This window comes from Geotrypetes seraphini, chromosome 16, assembly GCF_902459505.1.
Source record: "Geotrypetes seraphini chromosome 16, aGeoSer1.1, whole genome shotgun sequence".
In the NCBI taxonomy this organism is placed as follows: domain Eukaryota; kingdom Metazoa; phylum Chordata; class Amphibia; order Gymnophiona; family Dermophiidae; genus Geotrypetes; species Geotrypetes seraphini.
In genome coordinates this window covers 36,439,289-36,462,972 of record NC_047099.1, presented here as the reverse complement: position 1 = coordinate 36,462,972, position 23,684 = coordinate 36,439,289, and the positions used below count along the sequence as shown (strand labels likewise).

The window sequence follows — 23,684 nt, the reverse complement described above, 5'->3', positions numbered from 1 at the left end:
CTGAACCCAGGCCCGAAACCTCCCGTCCCCACCACTCTTGCCCTGGCAGAGGCCAGGCCCAGGCCTGAACCCTCCCGTCCCCACCACTCTTGCCCTGGCAGAGGCCAGGCCCAGGCCCAAAACCCTCCCATCCCCACCAGTCTTTTGTTTTCATTTTTACTTTCCTTTACAAATGAAATCCCTGGATAAGGTCCGGCTCTTCTAAATTGTAAAGTGCATTGAACTCCTGTGACGTTTCAGCGATCCATAAATACTAATGTAATTAGTCACTTGATTTACTGTTCAGCATAAAATCATAGCCAAATAGCTTATAATTTAAGAATCACCCAAGGGCCACCGCTCTCTACCAACTCTGCCCGAGCATGGACCCAGAATCAGTTCTGGTCACCTCTAACACTTCTCCTTGAGCACGCAGCCCAGCTCCGACACAGCAAAAATCTTACTAGTGTGGGCTAAAAAGTACCTCTGCAGTGCCACTGGGTCACATACACAGACAAAAAAAACAAAACCAAAGAGAAGACACTGTCAAGAGAGTTACCAATGGAAGTCACGTAGGGACCGATGCTAGTCAATATGAAGTCGGCTAATAAAAGCCTCAGCCAGGAGCTCCAAGTTCCATTGGTTTTAGCTGGGTCCTGTTTCAACCAGGCTGGTAGGACAGGCTAGTGGCAGGAGTCAAAAGTGTACCATCTGAAAGGTCACAGGAAATTGGAAGGTCAGACACTTAAGTAATCGCTATGATATCACCGATAGGTATTTAGAGTCTTCCAAAGCTTCATGGTAACCATTATGACATGGAAGAGGACAAACAGAAAGAAGGAAGATGAGCAAACCAGACTAGAAAACGGAGAGACAAATCCTACGAGTGGTCAAGCTTCTGTGGGTGGCAGCTGGGCTATCGATCCTTGGCAATGGGCGATAGGAATAAGCGGGCAGACCGGCTGGTCTTTTCCCGCCATAACCCCACAGCGTTAACACCGAGTGGCCGGGAGAGGTTCAGAAAGCGTGGGCCAATTGGGCCAGGACACAATAAGGCGCTCGCCAAAAGACAAAGCTGCATTGGGCATTTCTTAACTCGGATACTTTTTTTTTTTTTTATTCACAGATGGTTTCCTATATACTGGAGGTACAAAAATTCCAAGATTAAACCCACAATCGCCAGCTCAAACTCTCCAGAAAACTGTACAGTATAATGATTTGCAACTTCCCATCTGGTGTTTTATACGTCTTCTATAGGTTATTAACTAAGGCAGTCATTTGGAGGCATCTACGAGGGTAATAGGTGCTTTATAAGGGTAGATTGACCACACATGTGAAGAGCCCGTTCGGAACGCTGCTATTTGCAGGTGGAGTGGCTCGGACAGGCCACAACTTAGATGTCTATTTCCTAGTTGCATCTATAGAAACAGAGAAATGTGATGGCAGATAAAGGCCAAATGGCCCATCTAGTCTGCCCATCCACAGTAACCATTATCTTTTCCTCTCCCTATTGGCTAAGGCTCTTAGCATTTGCATCTCCTCTTCCTATAGGCTAAGGCTCTTTCCACCTGCATTGTGAGGTCAAAGAGCTTTATGGTTATAGAAACATGATGGCAGATAAAAGCCAAATAGCCCGTCCAGTCTGCCCATCCGCAGTAACCATTATCTCTTCCTCTCCCTATTGGCTAAGGCTCTTAGCATTTGCATCTCCTCTTCCTATAGGCTAAGGCTCTTTACACCTGCATTGTGAGGTCAAAGAGCTTTATGGTTATAGAAACATGATGGCAGATAAAAGCCAAATGGCCCGTCCAGTCTGCCCATCCGCAGTAACCATTATCTCTTCCTCTCCCTATTGGCTAAGGCTCTTAGCATTTGCATCTCCTCTTCCTATAGGCTAAGGCTCTTTCCACCTGCATTGTGAGGTCAAAGAGCTTTATGGTTATAGAAACATGATGGCAGATAAAAGCCAAATGGCCCGTCCAGTCTGCCCATCCTCAGTAACCATTATCTCTTCCTCTCTCCGAGAGATCCCACGTGCCTATCCCAGGCCCTTTTGAATTCAGTTGGCTCATCAGCTTTTACACCAAATCCAAGGCAAACACTGGTTTCATAGATGTGCTCGTTAAGCCAGGGTGTCAAATGAGGGATTAAGGGGGAAATTTTCCTCAAAAATAAAACAACGACAAAACACTGGCTTTGCTAGTTAATTGGAACGACTTACAAATATGGTTTATATATACATATATATGGTATACATAGAAGTGCCAGCAACTCCTCCCCGGAGGAAAAAAAGTGGAATTAGAAAAACATTCCAACCGGGGCAACGACGAAAATTCGTTGGAAGGAGTCTTTATGCAAATTGATTTTATTCGACATAGTCCATATTTCGGTTCTACCAAGCCTGCCTCGGGGGTCCAGAAATCAATAAAGTTTGGAGTCTATAAACATGAATTTGAATGTGACAAAAGACCACACTCTATAGAAAAGTACTCTCAACTCGGTAGCTTCTTCCTGATTGCAAGAAATCACCGCGACAAGAAAAGCAGGTCATCAGTAACTTAGACCCAACTTTGGGTAGGAACCTAGGATATGTGTAAAGAACTGAGAGAGAGAGAGAGAGAGAGAGATGACCAATGCCTGTAACGCACTCACTTGTTTACCAGGTGAAAAAAAGTGTAGTTACTTATCTGTAACGTAGGTTCTCCGTGGACAGCAGGATAGTCAGCCACACAGATAAGATGTTTCAGCGAGAAGAGGCCAAATGGTTTACAGGGTGCATTCACGAGACAGTTCAAAATGAAACACCGGGGACAGCTATACTCACTCGAGGAGCGCAGAGAGAGGGGGGACATGATCGAGACGTTCAAGTATCTCTCGGGCCGCATAGAGACGGAGGAAGATATCTTCCTCTTCAAGGGTCCCACGACAACAAGAGGGCATCCGTGGAAAATTAGGGGAGGGAAACTACGAGCTGACACCAGGAAATTCTTTTTCACAGAAAGGGTGGTTGATCGCTGGAATAGTCTTCCACTACATGTGATCGAGGCCAGCAGTGTGCCTGATTTTAAGGCCAGATGGGATCGTCACGTGGGATCTATTCACAGGGCAAAGGAAGAGGAGGGATCTATTCACAGGGCAATGGTAGGGGAGGGACATTAGGGTGGGCAGACTGGATGGGCCTTGGCCCTTATCTGCCGTCTATTTCTATGTTTCTATGTTTCTATGACCTCATTTACCATCGAGAGGCCTGGGCAAAAGGGACTTTAAGTAGGTTATGGAATAATTTTAAGGAGTTAAGAGTTCCACTACACAGTACGGTATGAACTCCCTTGCCCTCTTTTGAAAGGGCCCTGCATTTCTCTCACCTGGGTTCTTGCTTCTCATGTTGCACTCTCGGTTTCTCCATATTGCATGTTTGCCATTTATTCCCCCCGGGTGCATTAAGCTCTTTCCATGAGGCAATAAGTATTTGTTTAGCAGCATTAAAGCAATGCTTTGGTCACTGTCACATGTAGTAAGAATATCTTGCGTTTCCAAGGAATTTCAGCAGGGGACATGATCGAAACATTCACGATAATGAAGGGAATAGACTTAGTAGATAAAGACAGGTTGTTCACCCTCTCCAAGGTAGGGAGAACGAGAGGGCACTCTCTAAAGTTAAAAGGGGATAGATTCCGTACAAACGTAAGGAAGTTCTTCTTCACCCAGAGAGTGGTAGAAATCTGGAATGTTCTTCTGAAAGCTGTTATAGGGGAAAACACCCTCCAGGGATTCAAGACAAAGTAGATAAAGACAGGTTGTTCACCCTCTCCAAGGTAGGGAGAACGAGAGGGCACTCTCTAAAGTTAAAAGGGGATAGATTCCATACAAACGTAAGGAAGTTCTTCTTCACCCAGAGAGTGGTAGAAAACTGGAACGCTCTTACGGAGGCTGTTATAGGGGAAAACACCCTCCAGGGATTCAAGACAAAGTAGATAAAGACAGGTTGTTCACCCTCTCCAAGGTAGGGAGAACGAGAGGGCACTCTCTAAAGTTAAAAGGGGATAGATTCCGTACAAACATAAGGAAGTTCTTCTTCACCCAGAGAGTGGTAGAAAACTGGAACGCTCTTACGGAGGCTGTTATAGGGGAAAACACCCTCCAGGGATTCAAGACAAAGTATATAAAGACAGGTTGTTCACCCTCTCCAAGGTAGGGAGAACGAGAGGGCACTCTCTAAAGTTAAAAGGGGATCGATTCTGTACAAATGTAAGGAAGTTCTTCTTCACCCAGAGAGTGGTAGAAATCTGGAATGTTCTTCCGAAAGCTGTTATAGGGGAAAACACCCTCCAGGGATTCAAGACAAAGTAGATAAAGACAGGTTGTTCACCCTCTCCAAGGTAGGGAGAACGAGAGGGCACTCTCTAAAGTTGAAAGGGGATCGATTCCGTACAAACATAAGGAAGTTCTTCTTCACCCAGAGAGTGGTGGAAAACTGGAACGCTCTTCCGGAGGCTGTTATAGGGGAAAACACCCTCCAGGGACTCAAGACAAAGTTGGACAAGTTCCTGCTCAACTAGAACGTACGCAGGTAAAGCTAGTCTCAGTTAGGGCACTGGTCTTTGACCTAAGGGCTGCCGCATGAGCGGACTGCTGGGCACGATGGACCACTGCCCTGACCCAGCAGCGGCAGATCTTATGTTCTTAAATTTTTCATATGAAACCGATCTCCATAGGCCTTTCTATCCTTCATTTATATACCACTTATATCCTAAGTGGTTTACATTCAGTTATTTTAATCATATTTCCCGATCTGTCCCTATCTAGTGTACCTGGGGCAATGAGGGGATTAAAGTGCCTTGCACAGGGTCACAAGGAGCAGCGAGGGATTTGAGCCCACAACCTCAGGGTGCTCAGGCTGTAGCTCCAACCACAGTGCCACACACTCCCACATCATGACATCGTGCAGCTGGGCAAAGCAAGTGCAGGCACGGCCTGGCATGAGCCCCCGGAGCTGGCACCGAGGAGGTCACGGAGAATGACACTGGTGAGAAACGATGCTAGGGAACAGGTGGGTGGAGTAGGGTGGGCCCCTCCAAATGGCCTATTTCAGCCCTTTTTAGCTGTCAGTGCCTGCAGGGATGGGTGCCGCCGTTAGACAGAAACCAGTCTGGTGACTGTGCAGCCGACCCAGAAAATAAGAATACATCAGGGCTTCGGTGAAAAAAAAAAAATTGAAGAAAAACAAAGGATAAAAAGAAACAAAAACCCTTAAGATTCCCCCCCCCCCTCCCTCTACACAGGAAAAATTCAAATCAATGCATATCCTGTGCCATGCCTGGTTCTCCAGTGAAAGACTCGCTTGTTCCCTTCTGGCACTGTCCGTCATGTCTACGCCATGTGACGACCCATACCAGGGGACTGAGGCACTGGAGGAGGAGGTGACCCACTTGAAACCACTCTTTCCAGGTCCCACGTTATGACAGTACTTCAACTCCTATGGGACAGGCACAGTCGGTCTTGGTTTTGCATTACTGGATATCATTCCAACTTCGTTTCCCCCCCCCCCCCCCCCAGTGAGAGGTTGTAAACTGAAAAAACACCATGAGCATCTTCTCTCGCACCAAGCAGCATCATGGGGTAAAGACCTAGAACAATTGCTTTCGCCCACCACTTATCAGGAATTTAGGAAACGTCTGAAAACACACCTGTTCCTAAAGTATCTAGACAATTGATCCTCTCTTCTCTAAACTAAACTAAACTAAACTAAGCCTTAAGTTTATATACCGCATCATCTCCACGGAAGCGGAGCTCGACACGGTTTACAAAGCTTAAAAATACAAGAAGAGAGGGGAGAGAGAGTTTACAAGAGCATATGAAAAAGGGGGGAAGTAAGCAGGAGATGTTATATATTAGAGAAAAGCCAGGTTTTCAGTTGTTTCCGGAACAGTTGGAGGGAGCCCAGGTTCCGCAGCGGGATAGTGAGATCGTTCCAAAGGCCCGTGATTTTGGAGAGGAGGGATCTTCCCAGTTTGCCTGCGTGGGGGATGCCATGTAGAGAGGGGAAGGATAGTTTCTCTCTCCCCTCTAGAGCGATTAACTTGTTCTATTGATCACTCTCTCCTCAAAAATGGATTTCCTGTCCTATTAACCCTCTTTCTTCCTCCCCTCTTAAAGTCAATCAATTTGTACCATTGCTTAATCTTTGTAAACCGCATAGAACTTCACGGTATTGCGGTATATAAGCTGTTATTATTATTATTGGGTCTTCAGTGCAATATAGGAGGAAGGGGATGCTCATTGCGGGTCTCCCCAGGAACTGTTTATCAAATGCCTCCTTCCTCAACCTGAGCAAACCATTACCAGAAGAAGAAAGCGTTTGGTCTCCGGTTCATTCATCGATGACTCCTTCACACCTTCTCTCTGCAATGAGGACAAACCCCACCAGGAGCTGGAATGTGCTTAGCACATTGACTAAATTCTTGAGTTGTTCATAAGTTCCACTGGATAGTTACCAACCCTGTCCCGGAAGAACCAGATGGAGAGCAGTTACTCATCTTTCGAGGGGACCTTCCATCCCATGGAAAATATCTAGGTCAGACCGAGTAGGACGTGAAGAGCCTGCTGGAGAAACCAAACGAGCGGGACAAGGTGAGGAAGAAAATGCGCCCAGATAATTACCAGATCCCGGGATAGAAGAACTAGTTAGCTGTACAAATATTTTTTCACCCAGGGAAGAGTCTGAAGTCTCCACAGCCAGGATCCTGAGTCAGGGCTCAGCTGCTTGGCTACAGCGCTGCTACAAGGTGGCTTCACAGGACTTCAAAGCCCAGAACGCTTTGCAAAGTTAAAATTTAAAAAAAAAACAAACCCACACACAAGATTTCACAGGAAGCCTCCAGCTACCTTAAACTTCCCTGGTCTACTCTATGGAAATGTAGTTTCTAATGGCTAAGTAAAAACACCAGCTCAACCCATGACTTATGACATGGAGCCAATCCATCAGTCGTCCGTCCGTTTCCCCCCCCCCCCCCCCCCCTACAGAGCAACCAAAAGAATAGAGACTGCAGCTAGGCTCACCTCTCTGACCCTTCATAAAACAGGCCAAGCCAGAGTGCAGGATCAGAGCCTTGGCACAGAGGGTGTCAACCTCCTGCATTTCTAAAGGAGATGCTCATTCAGTCCGAACTGACCCCGATAAAAAAAAAAAAAAAAAGCTACAAGTCTCAGCATGCAATGCAGGGCAGAAGACTAGGCCTTGACTTCAGTAGCCGGAACCTATAAACAGTACCGGACAGAGCTTTGGATTCTTGCCCAGAAATAGCTAAGAAGAAGAAAAAAAAAAAAAAAACCCCAACAACAAAGTTGTAGATTGAATCAGGTTGGGCAGACTAGATGGACCATTCGGGTTTTTATCTGCCATCATCTACTATGTAGATGAGCTAATCCCGAATCCCCACTCCCCCCCTCCAAAAAAAAATAAATAAATCAAAGGAAGGACTAATAACCCAGCTCCCATTAGGAGTACACCGAGTCATTGGCCTCGGCACACAGGGTCACAATACCCAGAACAGCTAACATCTGAATTAAATCTGATTATCTGGATGCCTCTGAGCTTAGTGTAAATTGCCCACAAGCCAGAGGAAGAGAGTCACTCCGCAGAACCCGTGCATTCACCCTAAGGTCTGCAAGCAAGAGAAGAACATGATGCGTATTGACCCCTTACAATGTGCATTTGAAAAGCTACAGCCACCGAGAACAAAGAACTGAGCTCACCAGGCAAGAAAAAACAGAGTGGGGAGAGGAAGGGGGGGGGGCTTTTCATAGATAGAAAGGTTTAGAGGGAGGGTGCGTTCTTGTTTTGAGGTCCGTTCCCCCCCCCTCACACAGATATACTGCAGGTGAAACAGAGTAAGACTCAAGAAAAGCCCACCCCCTACAAAGAGTCTTGAAATAAGGAATCCGAGACCACCGATCAGGGATCGCAAAGTCCCTCCTTGAGGGCCGCAATCCAGTCGGGTTTTCAGGATTTCCCCAATGAATATGCATTGAAAGCAGTGCACGCACATAGATCTCATGCATATTCATTGGGGAAATCCTGAAAACCCGACTGGATTGCGGCCCTCAAGGAGGGACTTTGAGATCCCTGTGTTATGGCTAGTGCAGGGGTGGGCAACTCTGGTCCTTGAGGGCCGGAATCCAGTCGGGTTTTCAGGATTTCCCCAAAGAATCTGCATTGAAAGCAGTGCACGCACATAGATCTCATGCATATTCATTGGGGAAATCCTGAAAACCCAACTGGATTGCGGCCCTCAAGGAGGGACTTTGAGACCCCCTGGCTTAATACCAAAATGGAAGGTTACGGCTGCCGTTCGCACATGCTCGATCTGAAGCTCTAAAATGAATCCACTAGTCAATGGCATAGGAGCCAGAGCCCGGTTCTGGTAGCACAACAGAAATAGAAGAACAGAGAGAACCACACACTGTAACTCTCTGTGTGTCAAATTAGATATAACTTTTACTGGAAACCTTGCATCGTACGGACTACCATAGCAAAATGTAACCAGTAAACTGTATATTATCATTAGACCCTAGCATGTATCGAGTTAGGATAAAAACTTGTACCGTAAACTTGTACAGAAATGATGGACGGTGATACCTTGGAATCCGAACGCCCCAGTACTCGAACAACTTGGAATCCGAATAAAAAAAAAAAATTCAAGCACATTTTGACCCCAGAATCCGAACGCCCTGCACGCTGTTCGTGTGCACGTTTCCAGAGCGCTCGGCCAACCCATACGTCGTTCAGTTCAACGTCGGAAGCTGTAGCGAAAGCATCTTGTGTGATTTTCGCCTTTGTGTGGTGTAGTGAGGAAAATACCGCGCTGTATCATTATTATTCATTAAAATTTCACCTTAAAATCCAGTGTATTTCCTGTTAAAATCTGAGTTCGGGGGACCCAGGAACGGATTAATCCAGTTTCTGTGATTTTAAATGGGGAAAAATGGTCTTGGAACTCGAACGGGGTTCTGGAGCGGATTAAGTTCGGATTCCAAGGTATCATTGTACGTTACACCTGCAACCCCCGTTCGGAGCTCTTTAGGGCAACGGGCCAGAAAACGAATTATAAATAAATTAATAATGGTCTGAACATCTCCGAGGCTCAATACGTCTTTCAGAGGGGCCACCAAACTCGGTTGTCGAGAACCACAACCCTGGCTGTCCAACAATTTTTGCAATAAAAACACAGATCTGTTTGCACGTGTGGCCCCCTAGTGCGCGCAATCTCTGGCGCAGTCGTGGTGGAAATCCTGAAAACACGGCAAGTGAATTGTGGCCCTCAGAGACCAAATATGGAGAACCCTGGTCTGTTGCATCTCATTACATAGTTCTAGGCAACACCATTAGCACCTCACTCCCTTCCCCCCCCCTCATCGCTCTAATCTTCTCTTCCCCTCACCCCAGTTCCCCAGCTGTCTTGATTTGCCCCCTTCTGTGATACTGTGAACCATTTCGCTGCTATATCAAGCGCTCGTAATAATAAACTAAATTCAAGACCCCCAGGCCCCCCCTCTGACCCGTCAAGCAAAAGCCAAGTCCATCGGTCTCCTCTAGCCTACGGAACCACTGATGAGAAGGCCTGAGACTGGTCAGGGGGCGAAGGCCAGGTGGTTGAACAGATTTCAGGCACGTTTGGGGGCAGATATAAAGACAAAAGGTTGTGAGGAAAGAGGTATTGGGTTGCACAAAAGAATCTGAAAGAATGGAAATTAATATGATAATAAATAATATTAATAATGAATATGCATTGAAAGCAGTGCATGCCAATAGATCTCCTGCTTATTCATTGGGGAAATGCTGAAAACCCGACTGGAATACGGCTCTCGAGGACCGGAGTTCCCTACCCCTGCCATCATGGTTTGGTACTGTGAATTTGAGGCATGTGTCAAAGCGAGCATGGCTTTGCCCAATACAGCAACCGCAAAAGAAAAAAAAAAAAAAAAGGCAAGGTAGATGTCCTATTCCAGCCAGGATAAACTTTTTGTTTTCGTGGTTGAACTTGTGCACGGTCGTAGAGACGCCGACGTGGCTTCAAGCTTCATTCAAAATGTGATTAATAACAAAGGCGGATTAAAAAGGTTTTAAATCAATAAAAAATAAAGAAACTAGAAAAAGTGATGTACAATCTAGATTTAAAAAATAGGGGGGGAGGGGGGGACAAATAACATTGAACACACCGACGAACATATACAAAAGGTGAGTGGGTGCGGAACGCCAATAAATTAAAGAAAAAAAAAAAAAGAACAAAAAAAGGTGGGGAGCTTTTTAAAAATTATTTTATTGTTCCCATTAAAAGAGGCCTCATAAAAGTTTTAATAAAGGCCCATCCAGTCAGCCCTTGTGCAACATCCACCATCTCCTCCTCTCCCTATTGGCTCTTTACACCTGCATTGCGAGGTCATAGAGCTTTATGGTTATAGAAACATGGCAGATAAAGGCCAAATGGCCCATCCAGTCCACTATCTCCTCCTCTCCCTATTGGCTAAGGCTCTACACCTGCATTGTGAGGTCATAGAGCTTTATGGTTATAGAAACATGGCAGATAAAGGCCAAATGGCTCATCCAGTCCACTATCTCCTCCTCTCCCTATTGGCTAAGGCTCTACACCTGCATTGTGAGGTCATAGAGCTTTATGGTTATAGAAACATGGCAAATAAAGGCCAAATGGCTCATCCAGTCCACTATCTCCTCCTCTCCCTATTGGCTAAGGCTCTACACCTGCATTGTGAGGTCATAGAGCATTATAGTTATAAGCTAAGGCTCTTTACACTTGCATTGCGAGATCATAGAGCTTTATGGTTATAGAAACATGGCAGATAAAGGCCAAATGGTCCATCCAGTCCACTATCTCCTCCTCTCCCTATTGGCTAAGGCTCTACACCTGCATTGTGAGGTCATAGAGCATTATAGTTATAAGCTAAGGCTCTTTACACCTGCATTGTGAGGTCATAGAGCTTCATGGTTATAGAAACATGGCATCCAGTTGGCCTATCCACAACATCTGCTATCTCCTCCTCTCTCTACGAGATCCCACATGCCTGTTCCGCGCTATTTTGAATTCAGATACAGTCTTCATTGCTGCCTCCGTCGGGAGACTATTCCTTCAGCACCGAGAGGCTAATTCAATCTCTCATCCATCCAGGACGATAAAAATCTACCCACTGGATCAAAGTTTGTGTGTTTGTGGATCATAGGACTGGCACCTACCCTTCAAAAATTAAAAAAAGAGTGAACCAATAAGAGTCGGGTAAATTCCAACAGGGTCAAAGTTGACAAGCATGCAAAAGCAGCCACATGCAACACAAATATATAGCTAGGATGCTACGACAAATGCAAAGGTGATCCAGTTCAGGGAACAGATCCCACAATATCATTGTGTTACAATGAGTTCTTTTTTTTCGTTCTTTCTTTAAATATGGCCAATTCCAAAGAGCATCATATTTGAAGCTCTCTGGTGACAGTTTGATCCCAGGTCCTGTCACAATTCTATTTTTTTGGTGTGTGTTTCTTACCCCCCCCCCCCATGCACACAGACATCCCAGCTTATCTGAACTACCTTGGACTGGTCGCTACTCACAAAACTAATGTCAGCATCTCGGAACGCTTTGCCGCGTTATCTTGAAAGCAAATCTTGTGACAGATCGTAACGATTCAAACCTGCTTGATCTTATTAGCATTTCCTGAGGTTGCGGGTTCCAATCCCACGCTGCTCCTTGTGACCCCGGGCAAGTCGCTTAATCCCCCCCCCCCCCATAGCCACGTTAGACAGATTGTGAGCCCACCGGGACGGACAGGGAAAAAACGCTTGGGTACCTGAATACAATTCATGTGAACCGTTCTGAGCTCCCCTGGGAGAACGGTAGAGAAAACTGAATAAATTAAAAAAAAATAAATAACATGATCAGGAAGAATTTATTAAAAAACTAGGCAGAGAAAAGGGCAACTCGGGTAGGATTGGTCTTTTAACTTTTGGCCAGAGTGGTGTTTTGTCAATACATGGAACTCTAATGATAACACGGCATTTCCGTGATCGCTTGAGCGGTATCATGTGCCACAGGAGGGTGGCGGGTGCCAAGCTGGAACCTGTGCAGTGGTGGCGAAGGTGCTGAACCTGTTTGGTAGGGCCAGCTCTGCTTCCACCGAGCCCTAGGCGAAGGCCTGACATCTGCCACTTGGGCCATTTCCTGCACTCCCCTTGCACTTCTAGGCAAGGCCCACAGAGCTGCCCCCTGCAGGAAGTTCCCCCCCCTTGGGCATCGGAGCCTTTCAGCGGCTGTGCCCCCCTGGCAAAGAGCTGGCAGCCACTCCAGGCCCTGATGACGATCTGAGCTCGGGAGGGGGAGGGGGGGGGGTTAAGCGGAGGCTCAGCTGATCGACAAGAGGAATCCCAGCTGATCGGACAAGAGGCTCACCTGGGCTCCTTCCGATCTCGGCGCTGCTGCTGCTGCTGCTGCTGCTCTTCTGCCGCTTCCCGTCGGCTCAGCCAGAGAGAGAGCTCCGGACACTTCTGCTCCCACGACGGGGTGACAATGGCAACTCGCTGCCCTGCTCACCTGCGCCTGCCTCGGCCCACGCCCCGCCCCTCACCTGTCCCCGCCCCTCACCTGTCCCCGCTTCTGCCCCGCCTCCCTGTCACCTGTCGGCCTCGAACCCTCCCCTCACCGCTCCTTCGTCCAACCTCCCTCCCTCCCCCCCCCCACAGCACTTCCCCCGCCTCCTGGGACCTGCTCCCCCTTCCCCAATCTCCGAGATGCATCTTTCACATCCTTCTCCTTCCCCCCTCTCTCAGTCTTCTCCCCCTCCTCATCTGACCCCCCCCCCACTCTTACAGTCTTTACTGTTCTCTCACACTCCTCCCCTGACCCCCTTCACATTCACTGTTCTCTCACAGCCCTCCCCTCTCCCTTTACTTTCACTGTTCTTACACACTTCACCCCTCCCTCTCACACTCCTCCCTTCCCCGTTCTCTAACACTCCTTCCCCGGCCCCCCTCACATTCACTCTTCCCCTTGCCCCTCTCCCTCACACTCCACACCTCCTCCTTATAGTCACTGTGGTCTCACACTCCTCACCCGACCCCATAGTTGTTGTTTCTTCCATTCCACCCCTGCCCCTCACATTCATTCACTCTCCTACCCTGACCCCCTTCCATTCACTGTTCGCTCACACTCCTCCCTGACCCCTTTCACATTCACTTTTCTCACACACTCTACCTCTGTCTCACACTCACTGTTCTTTCACACTCCACCCCTTCACTTATTGTTCTCTCACACTCTTCCCCTGACCCCCCCCCCCTCACATTCTCTGTTCTCACACACTCCACTCCTCTCCTCAGATTCACTCCTCTCACATGCTCTCCCCCTCCCCCTCAGATTCACTGTTCTCACACACTCCTCACCCCCTTCATATTCTGTTCTTTCGCACTCCACCCCTTCCCCTCGCATTCACTGTTTTCTCACGTTCTTCCCCTCACATTCAGTGTTCTTACACACTTACCCCTCATCCTCATTCACTCTTCTCACACACTCCACCTTCCCCTTCATATTCACTGTTCTCTCACACTCCCCCTCCCCCTCACATTCACTGTTCTCTTACACTACTCCTTGACCCTTTGTTTTCACTCTTCTCACACACTCCACCTCGTCCCCTCACACTCTTTTCACATTCACTATTCTTATACACGTTCACTGTTCTCCCCCTCAGCCACATTCAGTTCTCTCACACTCCTCCCTGACCCCTTTCACATTCACTTTTCTCACACTCTACCTCTGTCTCACACTCACTGTTCTTTCACACTCCACCCCTTCACTTATTGTTCTCTCACACTCTTCACCTGACCCCCCCTCACATTCTCTGTTCTCACACACTCCACTCCTCAGATTCACTCCTCTCACATGCTCTACCCCTCCCCCTCAGATTCACTGTTCTCACACTCCTCACCCCCTTCATATTCTGTTCTTTCGCACTCCACCCCTTCCCCTCGCATTCACTGTTTTCTCACGTTCTTCCCCTCACATTCAGTGTTCTTACACACTTACCCCTCATCCTCATTCACTCTTCTCACACACTCCACCTTCCCCTTCATATTCACTGTTCTCTCACACTCCCCCCTCCCCCTCACATTCACTGTTCTCTTACACTACTCCTTGACCCTTTGTTTTCACTCTTCTCACACACTCCACCTCGTCCCCTCACACTCTTTTCACATTCACTATTCTTATACACGTTCACTGTTCTCCCCCTCAGCCACATTCAGTTCTCTCACACTCCTCCCTGACCCCTTTCACATTCACTTTTCTCACACTCTACCTCTGTCTCACACTCACTGTTCTTTCACACTCCACCCCTTCACTTATTGTTCTCTCACACTCTTCACCTGACCCCCCCTCACATTCTCTGTTCTCACACACTCCACTCCTCAGATTCACTCCTCTCACATGCTCTACCCCTCCCCCTCAGATTCACTGTTCTCACACTCCTCACCCCCTTCATATTCTGTTCTTTCACACTCCCCCCTCCCCTCACATTCACCATTCTTACACACTTCACCCCTCCACCTCAGATCCATTATTCTCTCACTCTCCTGCCCTGACTCCCTCACATTCACTGTTCTCTTACACTACTCCTTGACCCTTTGTTTGCACTCTTCTCACACACTCCACCTCTTCCCCTCACTCTTTTCACACTCCTCCCATCCCTTTCACATTCACTATTCTTATACACGTTCACTGTTCTCACAGTTCTCCCCCTCAGCCACATTCACTGTTTTCTCACACTCCCCCCTCCCCTTCACATTCACTGTTCTTACACACTTCACCCCTCCACCTCAGATCCATTATTCTCTCACTCTCCTGCCCTGACTCCCTCACATTCACTGTTCTCTTACACTACTCCTTGACCCTTTGTTTGCACTCTTCTCACACACTCCACCTCTTCCCCTCACTCTTTTCACACTCCTCCCATCCCTTTCACATTCACTATTCTTATACACGTTCACTGTTCTCACAGTTCTCCCCCTCAGCCACATTCACTGTTTTCTCACACTCCCCCCTCCCCTTCACATTCACTGTTCTTACACACTTCACCCCTCCACCTCAGATCCATTGTTCTCTCACTCTCCTGCCCTGACTCCCTCACATTCACTGTTTTCTCACACTCCTTCACATTCACTTTGCTCTAACACTTCTCTCCCTGATCTTCTTTCACATTCACTCGTTTCAGTCTTCCCCTTGCCCCGATCCTTTTTATCACACTCCACACCTCCTCGTTATATTCACTGTAGTCTCACAATCCTCACCTGCGCCCCCCACCCCAACCCATTGACAGTATTTTTTTCACATTCCACCCCTGCCCCTCACTTTCACTTGGCACCCCTTATGTGAAGTTCACAGCAATGCCTTCTAAATTGCCCCACTGCTCTGCTGGAAAGTTTGTGTGACCAGTTTATAAATGGTGGCCCCCCCCCCCCCCACACCTACGTCCAAATGGCTTCATTTTGGACATTTTGAACTTGGACGTTTTTTCTTTTCGAAAATGGCCAAAAATGTTGGACGTCCTAAGGGCCAAAACGTCTTAAGATAGGCAATTTAAAAAAAAAAAAAAAATAAGACATTTAGTGGTTTTGAAAACTGACAATTTTTGAATGCATTTCTTAAGACATCCAAATCTGTCTTGGACTATGTGTCTGAAGTTAATCGTCTATACACTGATGATTATTCTGTAATAGAGAGAGAGAGACCCAACTTTTGATTTGCAAAAACTCATTCAATGTTTGACAAAGCAAGCCACAAATGATGGATTTTTTAATACACTCCATCCAAAAATTATGGTTTTCTATACTTTTACCTAAAATTCATAAATTGGTCGTCCGATTGTCTCCTTCCCCATCAAAAGCACAGGATCCTGCAATTCTGACCCCAAAAAGGGCTGTATATACCTGGATTCTGTATCTTTCACAACCTATAAGTGAGGAACCATCCATTCCCCGCACTCCTTCCCCATCAAAAGTGTGGGACCCGCCAGAATCCTGCTGGATATGCCAGGGTTCTGTAATCTGAGTCCAGCTGGGTTCATAGACAACAATGCAGAAGACAAAGGCGCGCGCCGACAACTGAGCGCAAGACGGAGGTGCGCGCCGAAGAAAATTACTGTTTTTAGGGGCTCCGACGGGGCACCCCCAGTTTACTTACTACAAATCGTGCCGGCGTTGTGGGGGGTTTGGGGGGTTGTAACCCCCCACATTTTACTGTAAACTTAACTTTTTCCCTAAAAACAGGGAAAAAGCGAAGTTTTCAGTAAAATTTAGGGGGTTACACCCCCCAAACCCCCCCACAACGCCCCCACAACACAGCGTGATTTGTATTAAGTAAAGTGGGGGAGTTCCCCCCCCACACACACCCCCCGTTGGAGCCCTAAAAACTGTCATTTTCTTTGGCGCGCACCTCCGCACTGCACTCAATTGTCTGCTTGCGCCTTTGTCCCGGCGCGCTTTTGACCTGACACCGTCCAGCTGTCTTCCCTCAGCACAGCCGGCAGGAGAGGGCATTCGTGGAAGCTGCTCGGTGCCCCTCAGCTCCAGGGGGGCCCCACAGTCTGGGCATATCTTCCCTTCATCAGTCCATCTCCCTCCCTTTCTGTCGCCACTTTTCAGAATCATTTTTCTCTCTCCCCATAAAAATTGTAATCACACCTTTAAAATTCAGCCTCCAGACCATCATCACCCGGCAGCCCGGCATAGGAAAGCCTAGTCGACCTGTACAGAAGCGTCTTAAGCCGTCCTGGGGATGGGTTAAGGACCCATGGAGAATAGGCCCCATGCCCATAAGCCCCTGTAATCATGTGCACTGCCCTATACACCCCCCAAACCCTTTTGTACTGGCATATAAGTGGCTCCTGCAGCCATACGGGCTATTTGAAGTCTCTACGTGGCCCATTTTCTAAATCCTCCTGTTCGGCAGACACCTGCATTCATTATGGATACTACTGATTAAGTTATCCCTTTGTACGATTGATACTACTACTGATTGCTGGAATAGTCTTCCACTGCAGGTGATTGAGGCCAGCAGCGTGCCTGATTTTAAGGCCAAATGGGATCGGCACACGGGATCTATTCACAGGGCAAAGGTAGGGGAGGGACATTAGGGTGGGCAGACTAGATGGGCCGTGGCCCTTATCTGCCGTCTATTTCTATGTTTCTACATTCCCTGTATACAGTAATTCTGCACGGTGAAGCATTATTGACTGAACACCTAGGCCACATGAAGTGCCATCTTTCGTTGTACAGTTAGCATTGACTATGAAGCGGAGTCTTTTTGGGTTTGAGGGGAATATCTCCCGCCAGGCCTTGGGAGTGGCCATGGGGCTTCCTATGACTCCTTCAGTGGCCAATTTTGAAGCAAAATGGGTATTTTAATCTCATTTTAAGGCAGCTATAGCCTTATGGGTACGTTTCATAGCCGATACTTTCTCTTATTTTCTATGGAAAAACCCTGAGAAGCAGTTGAATTGGTGGAATTGGTGTCATCGGAAAGTTGATTTTACCATGAATTACAGTTCTTTGGAGATTTCCTTTTTAGATGTGAAATCTTATTTCAAGGATGGAAAGTGTTTAGGAAAAGCACAGATAAGGATGCATTACTTCCCTATTTGCTGTTCCACTTCATTTATTCATTCAATTTTCTATACCATTCTCCCAGGGGAGCTGAGAACAGTTTGCACTTGTCCCTGTCTGCCCCAGTGGGCTCACAATCTATCTGATATGCCTGGGGCAATGAAGGACCAAGCGACCCGCCCAAGGAGCAGCGTGGGCCTGAACCCACAACCCCAGGGTGCTGAAGCTGCAGCTCAGTGTGGTAGGAGGCAGCCTGGCAAGTATTGTCTGATGGAGATGGCGACATAGTTAACATCCACGGTAAACGCGGTATGGTAGGACATAATGCATTAAGCATGGCTGACATAACATGACACGACTTGGCAAAAATGGTAAGGCAGATGTCCCTTTTATGGTCTTTCTGTGTACATTTATAGATACATATGATTTATGTTCCTTTGTTATAGTTATTAAACATTTTTATATAATATGTATTTGTTTTTGTGGGTTTTTAAAATAATTATGACTTGTTTATACTATAATTTGTCATCGCTTGCTATATGCAGGCAGGGAACACTGGAGCCGAACTCATCCCGGAGACTGGACTCTGATTTTACATGGAAAGGGAGGGGGCGAAGTTCATATTATTTCTCTCCTCTGCACTCCCCACTTTTCTCTTGTCCCTCTAAATCTCTCTTCCTCTGCTTTCCTATTGTTACATTCAAGGCCTTTGCTTCCCTCTGCCTGTCCCCACCCCTCCACTTCCCTCCTTCTTTATTCCCTTTCTTTCCTCCCTGCCTTTCCCTCCTCCCTTGCACCCTGACACTGTGCACCTTCACTTTTCTCCCTCCTGCATTTTTTTTCTATCCTTACTTCCTCCCCCCTGCACCTTCATTCGTCTTCTTCTCTCCCACTCTGTGTACCTTTATCCTCCTGCCTCCCTCCCTCCCACTCTGTGTACCTTTACTCTCCTGCCTCCCTCCCTCTTTCCCGCTCTGTCTTTTTCCTCCTCTCTGTCTTGCTTTGTCTCTCTCCCTCCTCCCTTGAGCCCTTCTGTTCTCAGCCAAAGCTGGGAAGGGTTCTCAGGACTAATCTGCCTGGTGCTCTAGGTGCCCAAGAGGTAATGAAGAGAGAGGCTCTGCCTCATCCCTCTCCTGGATTCACCCCCCCAGGGCCCCACCGGGCAGCCAGCATCAAAGAGGAAGAAATTGCACTCTACAGTGACACAGGCAGACAGCCCAGATACAAAAACAGACAGAGGACAGAGGAACTAAAACTCTTCGGCGGGCTGACAAACACTGGTACAGTTTGTTACAGTCGGTGCAGTGATCCATTCCATGGCACAGTGTTCCAGTGAGTGCAGAGCTCTGTTCTGTGGTGGAGCCAGTTACAGAGAATGCAGAGCTCTGTTGTGGGGTACAATCTCGTACAGGGGCTGCAGAGATCTGTCCTGGGGTATAGTCAGGTACAGTGAGTGCAGCGATGCTATCACAATGAATAAAGAAGCACTGGATTAGGGGCAACTGGATAACTGTTACTGTAGCAGGGATTCAAGGCAAAGTTGGACAAGTTCCTGCTGAACCAGGACGTACGCTGGTAGGGCTAGTCTCAGTTAGGGCACTGGTCTTTGACCAGAGGGCCGCCACGTGAGCGAACTGCTGGGCACGACGGACCACTGGTTTGACCCAGAAGGGCCAATTCTTATGTTCTTATCTCTATCAGTGAGACACTCCAGCATTGTCACAGGAAGACTTATGGAGACTATCATTCTAAAAAGGAGACTTTTGCTGTCACGGGGGAGGGGGGGGGGTTCTTCCTGAATTAAAAGACACTTCATTTCTGACTTGTAGCATAGGTTTGTGACTTCCCTAGAATGGTGTTGCCATTTCTGGCTGCAGGAGCAACCTGTGGTATTTAGGACACGTTAGGGGGAAACCCAAGAGAAACCCCCTTCACAGTCAAGACTCTTTTTAACGGCCTAATTCTCACTCCAGAAATGCTGACACACATCCCCTGCCACCCACCAGCCCAGCCAGGAGCTTTCACAACTCCCACACCACAGATAAAGTCCCCCTTGCCTCTTTTACTTCCCCCAGCTCGCGAGACCCAAGCTCGGCTGCAGCTTCGGCATTCAGGGTGTGGGGGGACCTGGAGACTGCTGACCAGGAAAATCCTGGCTCACACTGTGCACTTGTGACTGTCAGGCCCCTCAAGGAAGCTCAGACACACAGAAGCTGAATGAGATCACATTTATGTGTCTACAAATGTGTATTTGACATTTGGAGGATGAATCTACATACCAAGACAATCATGCAAATACATAAAAAGCCACTGCAGCCACTAGAGACACATGAAACCACCCTCTATCCATTTACACGCTTCCACATGACTTGAATGTATGGACACAGCTGCTCAGAAGGGAAGGGGTGAGACTATAGGTGGGTTTTAAGCTGAACCATAAGGTCAACCTGAACTGTACAGAAGTGTGATTTATATATTGTAAATAAAAACCAAGAACCCTTCTCATCCTCTCTGTCTTACCCATAACAAGGTAAGATAAAAGGGGGATAAGCCCTACATGAGAAATTCTAGGCCAGGAGAAACATCAGAGCAGGGAGGGGAGGCTAAAGGCTTATATCTATAAGAGGTGGGTGGGAGAGCCCTGGCAGGAGTTAGATGGGAGAGGTGTGATGGGGGGCTGTGGTAGGAATTAGACAGGAGAGGTAGGGCACTGTTGCAGGAATTAGGATAAATGGGAAGGACACTAAGGCAAGAATTAGATGGAAGATATAGTGGGGGGGGGGGGTTGTATGTATCAGGAGGTGGGAGAGGTAGAAGGGGGTTGTAACATGAGTCAGATAAGAGAGGTGAGTGGAGGATCCCTGGTAGGAGTCTGGAGATGTGGGGGAGGGGTGCGGGGGGCTAATGGCAGGTGCTAGGAGAGGTGTTGTGGCAGAAATTAGACAGGAAAGGTGGAAGGGGACTGTGCAGGAGTTAAATGGTAGAGAAATAGGGGGCTGTGGGAGGGCTGCTATGGAAAGACTCAGTCAGGAGAGGTGGGGGTTTGTTGCAAGAGTTAGGAGAGATGGGGAGGGTGCTGCGGCGGGAGTGAAGTGGGAGAGGCTGTGGTAAAGGTCAAACAGGAGAGGTGAAGGGCTGTGATAGAAGACTGGCTGGTAGAGGGCAGTAGATCTGAAGTGGGAGAGAGCAGGATGTGATACTCTCCCAGGGGATGGAAGGAGTTGGAATTCCTCTTGTGCTGACAGGGCTCTCTGCAGGAATCACTCCCTCAGGAGGGCCATTTAATGGGCTCCCAGATGTTGGGTTACCCGTCCATTTTAATTTCCTCATTTTTACACAAACATTGCAGATCTACAAACATAAAACGATACCTGTATAAACAGAGCCAGGCACAGCAGCATACACACGCAGACAAGGCTTTGGTGTTTAAAATAGAAGCCCCTCTCTTTCCTGTCTCTCTCATGTTCTCTTTCTCCACCTCTGCCTCTGGTTTTCTGTCACTCCAACACTCCCTCTAAAACCACAAGGACAGGAACCAGAAAGGAAATTTATTTACAGAAAAGAAGTGAGAGCACAAGGGACCATTTTGTGTGTGGTTCCAAGAATCAGCCTCAAGACCTTTACCCACCTAACCCCTCCCCCCCAAGCTCCCAACCACGACACCCACCACAGCCTCACCGTCTGAAGATGGGACGCCTCTGATGAAAAGCCTCTTCCTCTACCTGGTACCCACTCTGCTATTTTAAGTACAATGCTATTTTGGGTGGCACAATCTGTGAACCACATACCCCACAGGCAGAGAGGTGAGCAAAGCTGAGATTGAGCAAGAGACAGTTCCAAGGGGAGAAACAGAGAGTGCGAAGAGCAGGAGAGAGGAAGAGAGACATAAGGTCACTGGGGGTCAAAATACACCTGCAATAGAAAAAGTCCACGTGGAATCCCAGAGCTGGGACTCCTAACCTTTTTAAGCAAGGAGCCCCTTAATTTAAGAGTATTGGGTGCAAAGCCTGTCTCCATGTGGAGGACCAGGGGAGCATCAAATTCCACCCCCCTTCCCCCAACTCCCTTCTAAACTGTTAAACCTGTCTGAGTGGGTCACTCTCTTATACCCAAGTGCAGGACAAATGCGCCCCACAGCGGATACTATTTTGTCTTTTTGAGGGTTATGAAGTAACCCTCTTTTTTTGAGAGTGGGTGGGGGGATCCCCCCCCCATCCACTACACTTAAATCATTCACTTGCTATCTAGTGTTAGGGTAAGGTTTACATGATGATTACGGGAACCCTTTACATACGTGGATATCTGGAAGGCCCTGATTTGCTCAGACTCCTCAGGCCCTGTCCCTTGGGAGGGGCTTGAGGCGCCTGAAGCCCCTCCCAAGGGACGGGGCCTGAGGAGTCTGAGCAAATCAGGGCCTTCCAGATATCCACTTAGGGCAGATTCAGATTGGTGTGCACATTTCACGGGGTGCAATTGTCCTGCAAGTTTCAAGTTTAATAAGTTTTTGATTAATCGCTTAATAGATACTCCAATTTGTATTAAATGTAATAAAGATCCTGGAACATTATCTCATGCTTTTTGATTGTGTCCTTTGATCAACTCATTTTGGTCTGCCATCCTATTATTTTTGGGTTCTTTATGGGGTAATTCGATAGTGGGTTGTCCCAGTGGAATAATTTTTGGTAAAGCATCAGCTTGTGGGGTTTTTGGCCAACTAAAATGTCTTTTATTTCAGAAAGCCTGTATGATTGGGCATAAATGTATTATGCCATTTGGGTTGCAGAAAGAATCTCCAAGTTTTTGGTATTGGAGGAATCAATTACATCGCTTATTTTTATTTGAGAGTTGGGAGATTCGAGGTTCGCCTAAAAAAACTCTTTTTATGGACGTTTGGGATCCTTATATTCAGAATCTTTCACCAAAAATACGAAGTTTGGTTATCAATGATTTATTATGAAAATTAGGTTTACTAATTACATTCCAGTTATTTATTTTAATTCTTTATTGTTGTCAACTTTCATCCAGGGTGAGGGATTTCATTTAGGGGAAGATAGTGGGTAGGGGATGGAATTAAGGGGGGTGTAGATAAGATTGAATTAATTCATATGGAAATTAAATTTGAAGGGATGATTTAAATGTGTATGAAATATTATTGTAATTCTTATTGTATTGAATGTATTTTTGTATTATCCTATTGTACTGATTATTTGATTCTTTCAATAAAAATTGTTATACATAATCGCTTAATCATATTTCTAAGCGATGAACATAATAATAAAATTACAATATTTAGGGAACAATACAATACTTGACAGGAATTAAGTCCATCAGGGCCATTAACAGACTTGACAAACCCATAAACACAAGGAAGGGAAGGGAAATGAACTACAAGTTATTTAAGAGAAAGCAAGACAATCAAGGAAAATACATAAGGAATGGGAAGCAGAAAATTTCCGTAACATTATACAACAGAAATAAAATCAGCCAAGCACTTGTCCGAGGTGCTATTGTTGTGCGTGGATTTGTCGGTGTGCCGGTCAGTCCGCTATTGTAGTTATCTGGACTGCTGCAGGTGAATGCCGAGCTCATCCACTGTTCTAGCTTCCAAGTTCTAGCTTATTAGTGATGCCCGATTTACCGACTCACTTTACTGAATCGATTCATTTGCTAAAAAAAAAAAAAAAAAAATCTTCCTGTCACAGTTTTCTGTTGGGATTCATGTCTGCTCTTTCCTATTGCATTATATACAGATCTCAAAGTCCCTTCTCGAGGGCCGGAATCCAGTCGGGTTTTCAGGATTTCTCCAATGAATATGCATGAGATCTATTTGCATGCACTGCTTTCATGGTATGCAAATAGATCTCATGCATATTCATTGGGGAAATTCTGAAAACCCGACTGGATTCCGGCCCTCGAGGAGGGACTTTGACACCCCTGCATTATAATATTCTTGTCTTATGTTAATTTGAATTTTGTAAACTGCCATGACCTGCTGTGACTGCCGGTATAGGAAATTCTGAAAAAAAAACCAAATCATAAAATAAAGAGGCAAAC

General features: G+C 46.9%; 1 protein-coding gene across 1 annotated transcript in view; it reads right to left on the bottom strand.

The window, feature by feature from the left end:
* The window catches only part of ZBTB7B (zinc finger and BTB domain containing 7B), an 89,518-nt gene extending 76,935 nt beyond the window's left edge, over window positions 1-12,583 (bottom strand). Inside the window, exon 1 of the mRNA XM_033925508.1 lies at window positions 12,433-12,583. The gene's annotated coding sequence lies outside the window, so the exon portion shown is untranslated. The remainder of the gene's footprint in view (window positions 1-12,432) is intronic.
* Window positions 12,584-23,684: the final 11,101 nt, after the last annotated feature.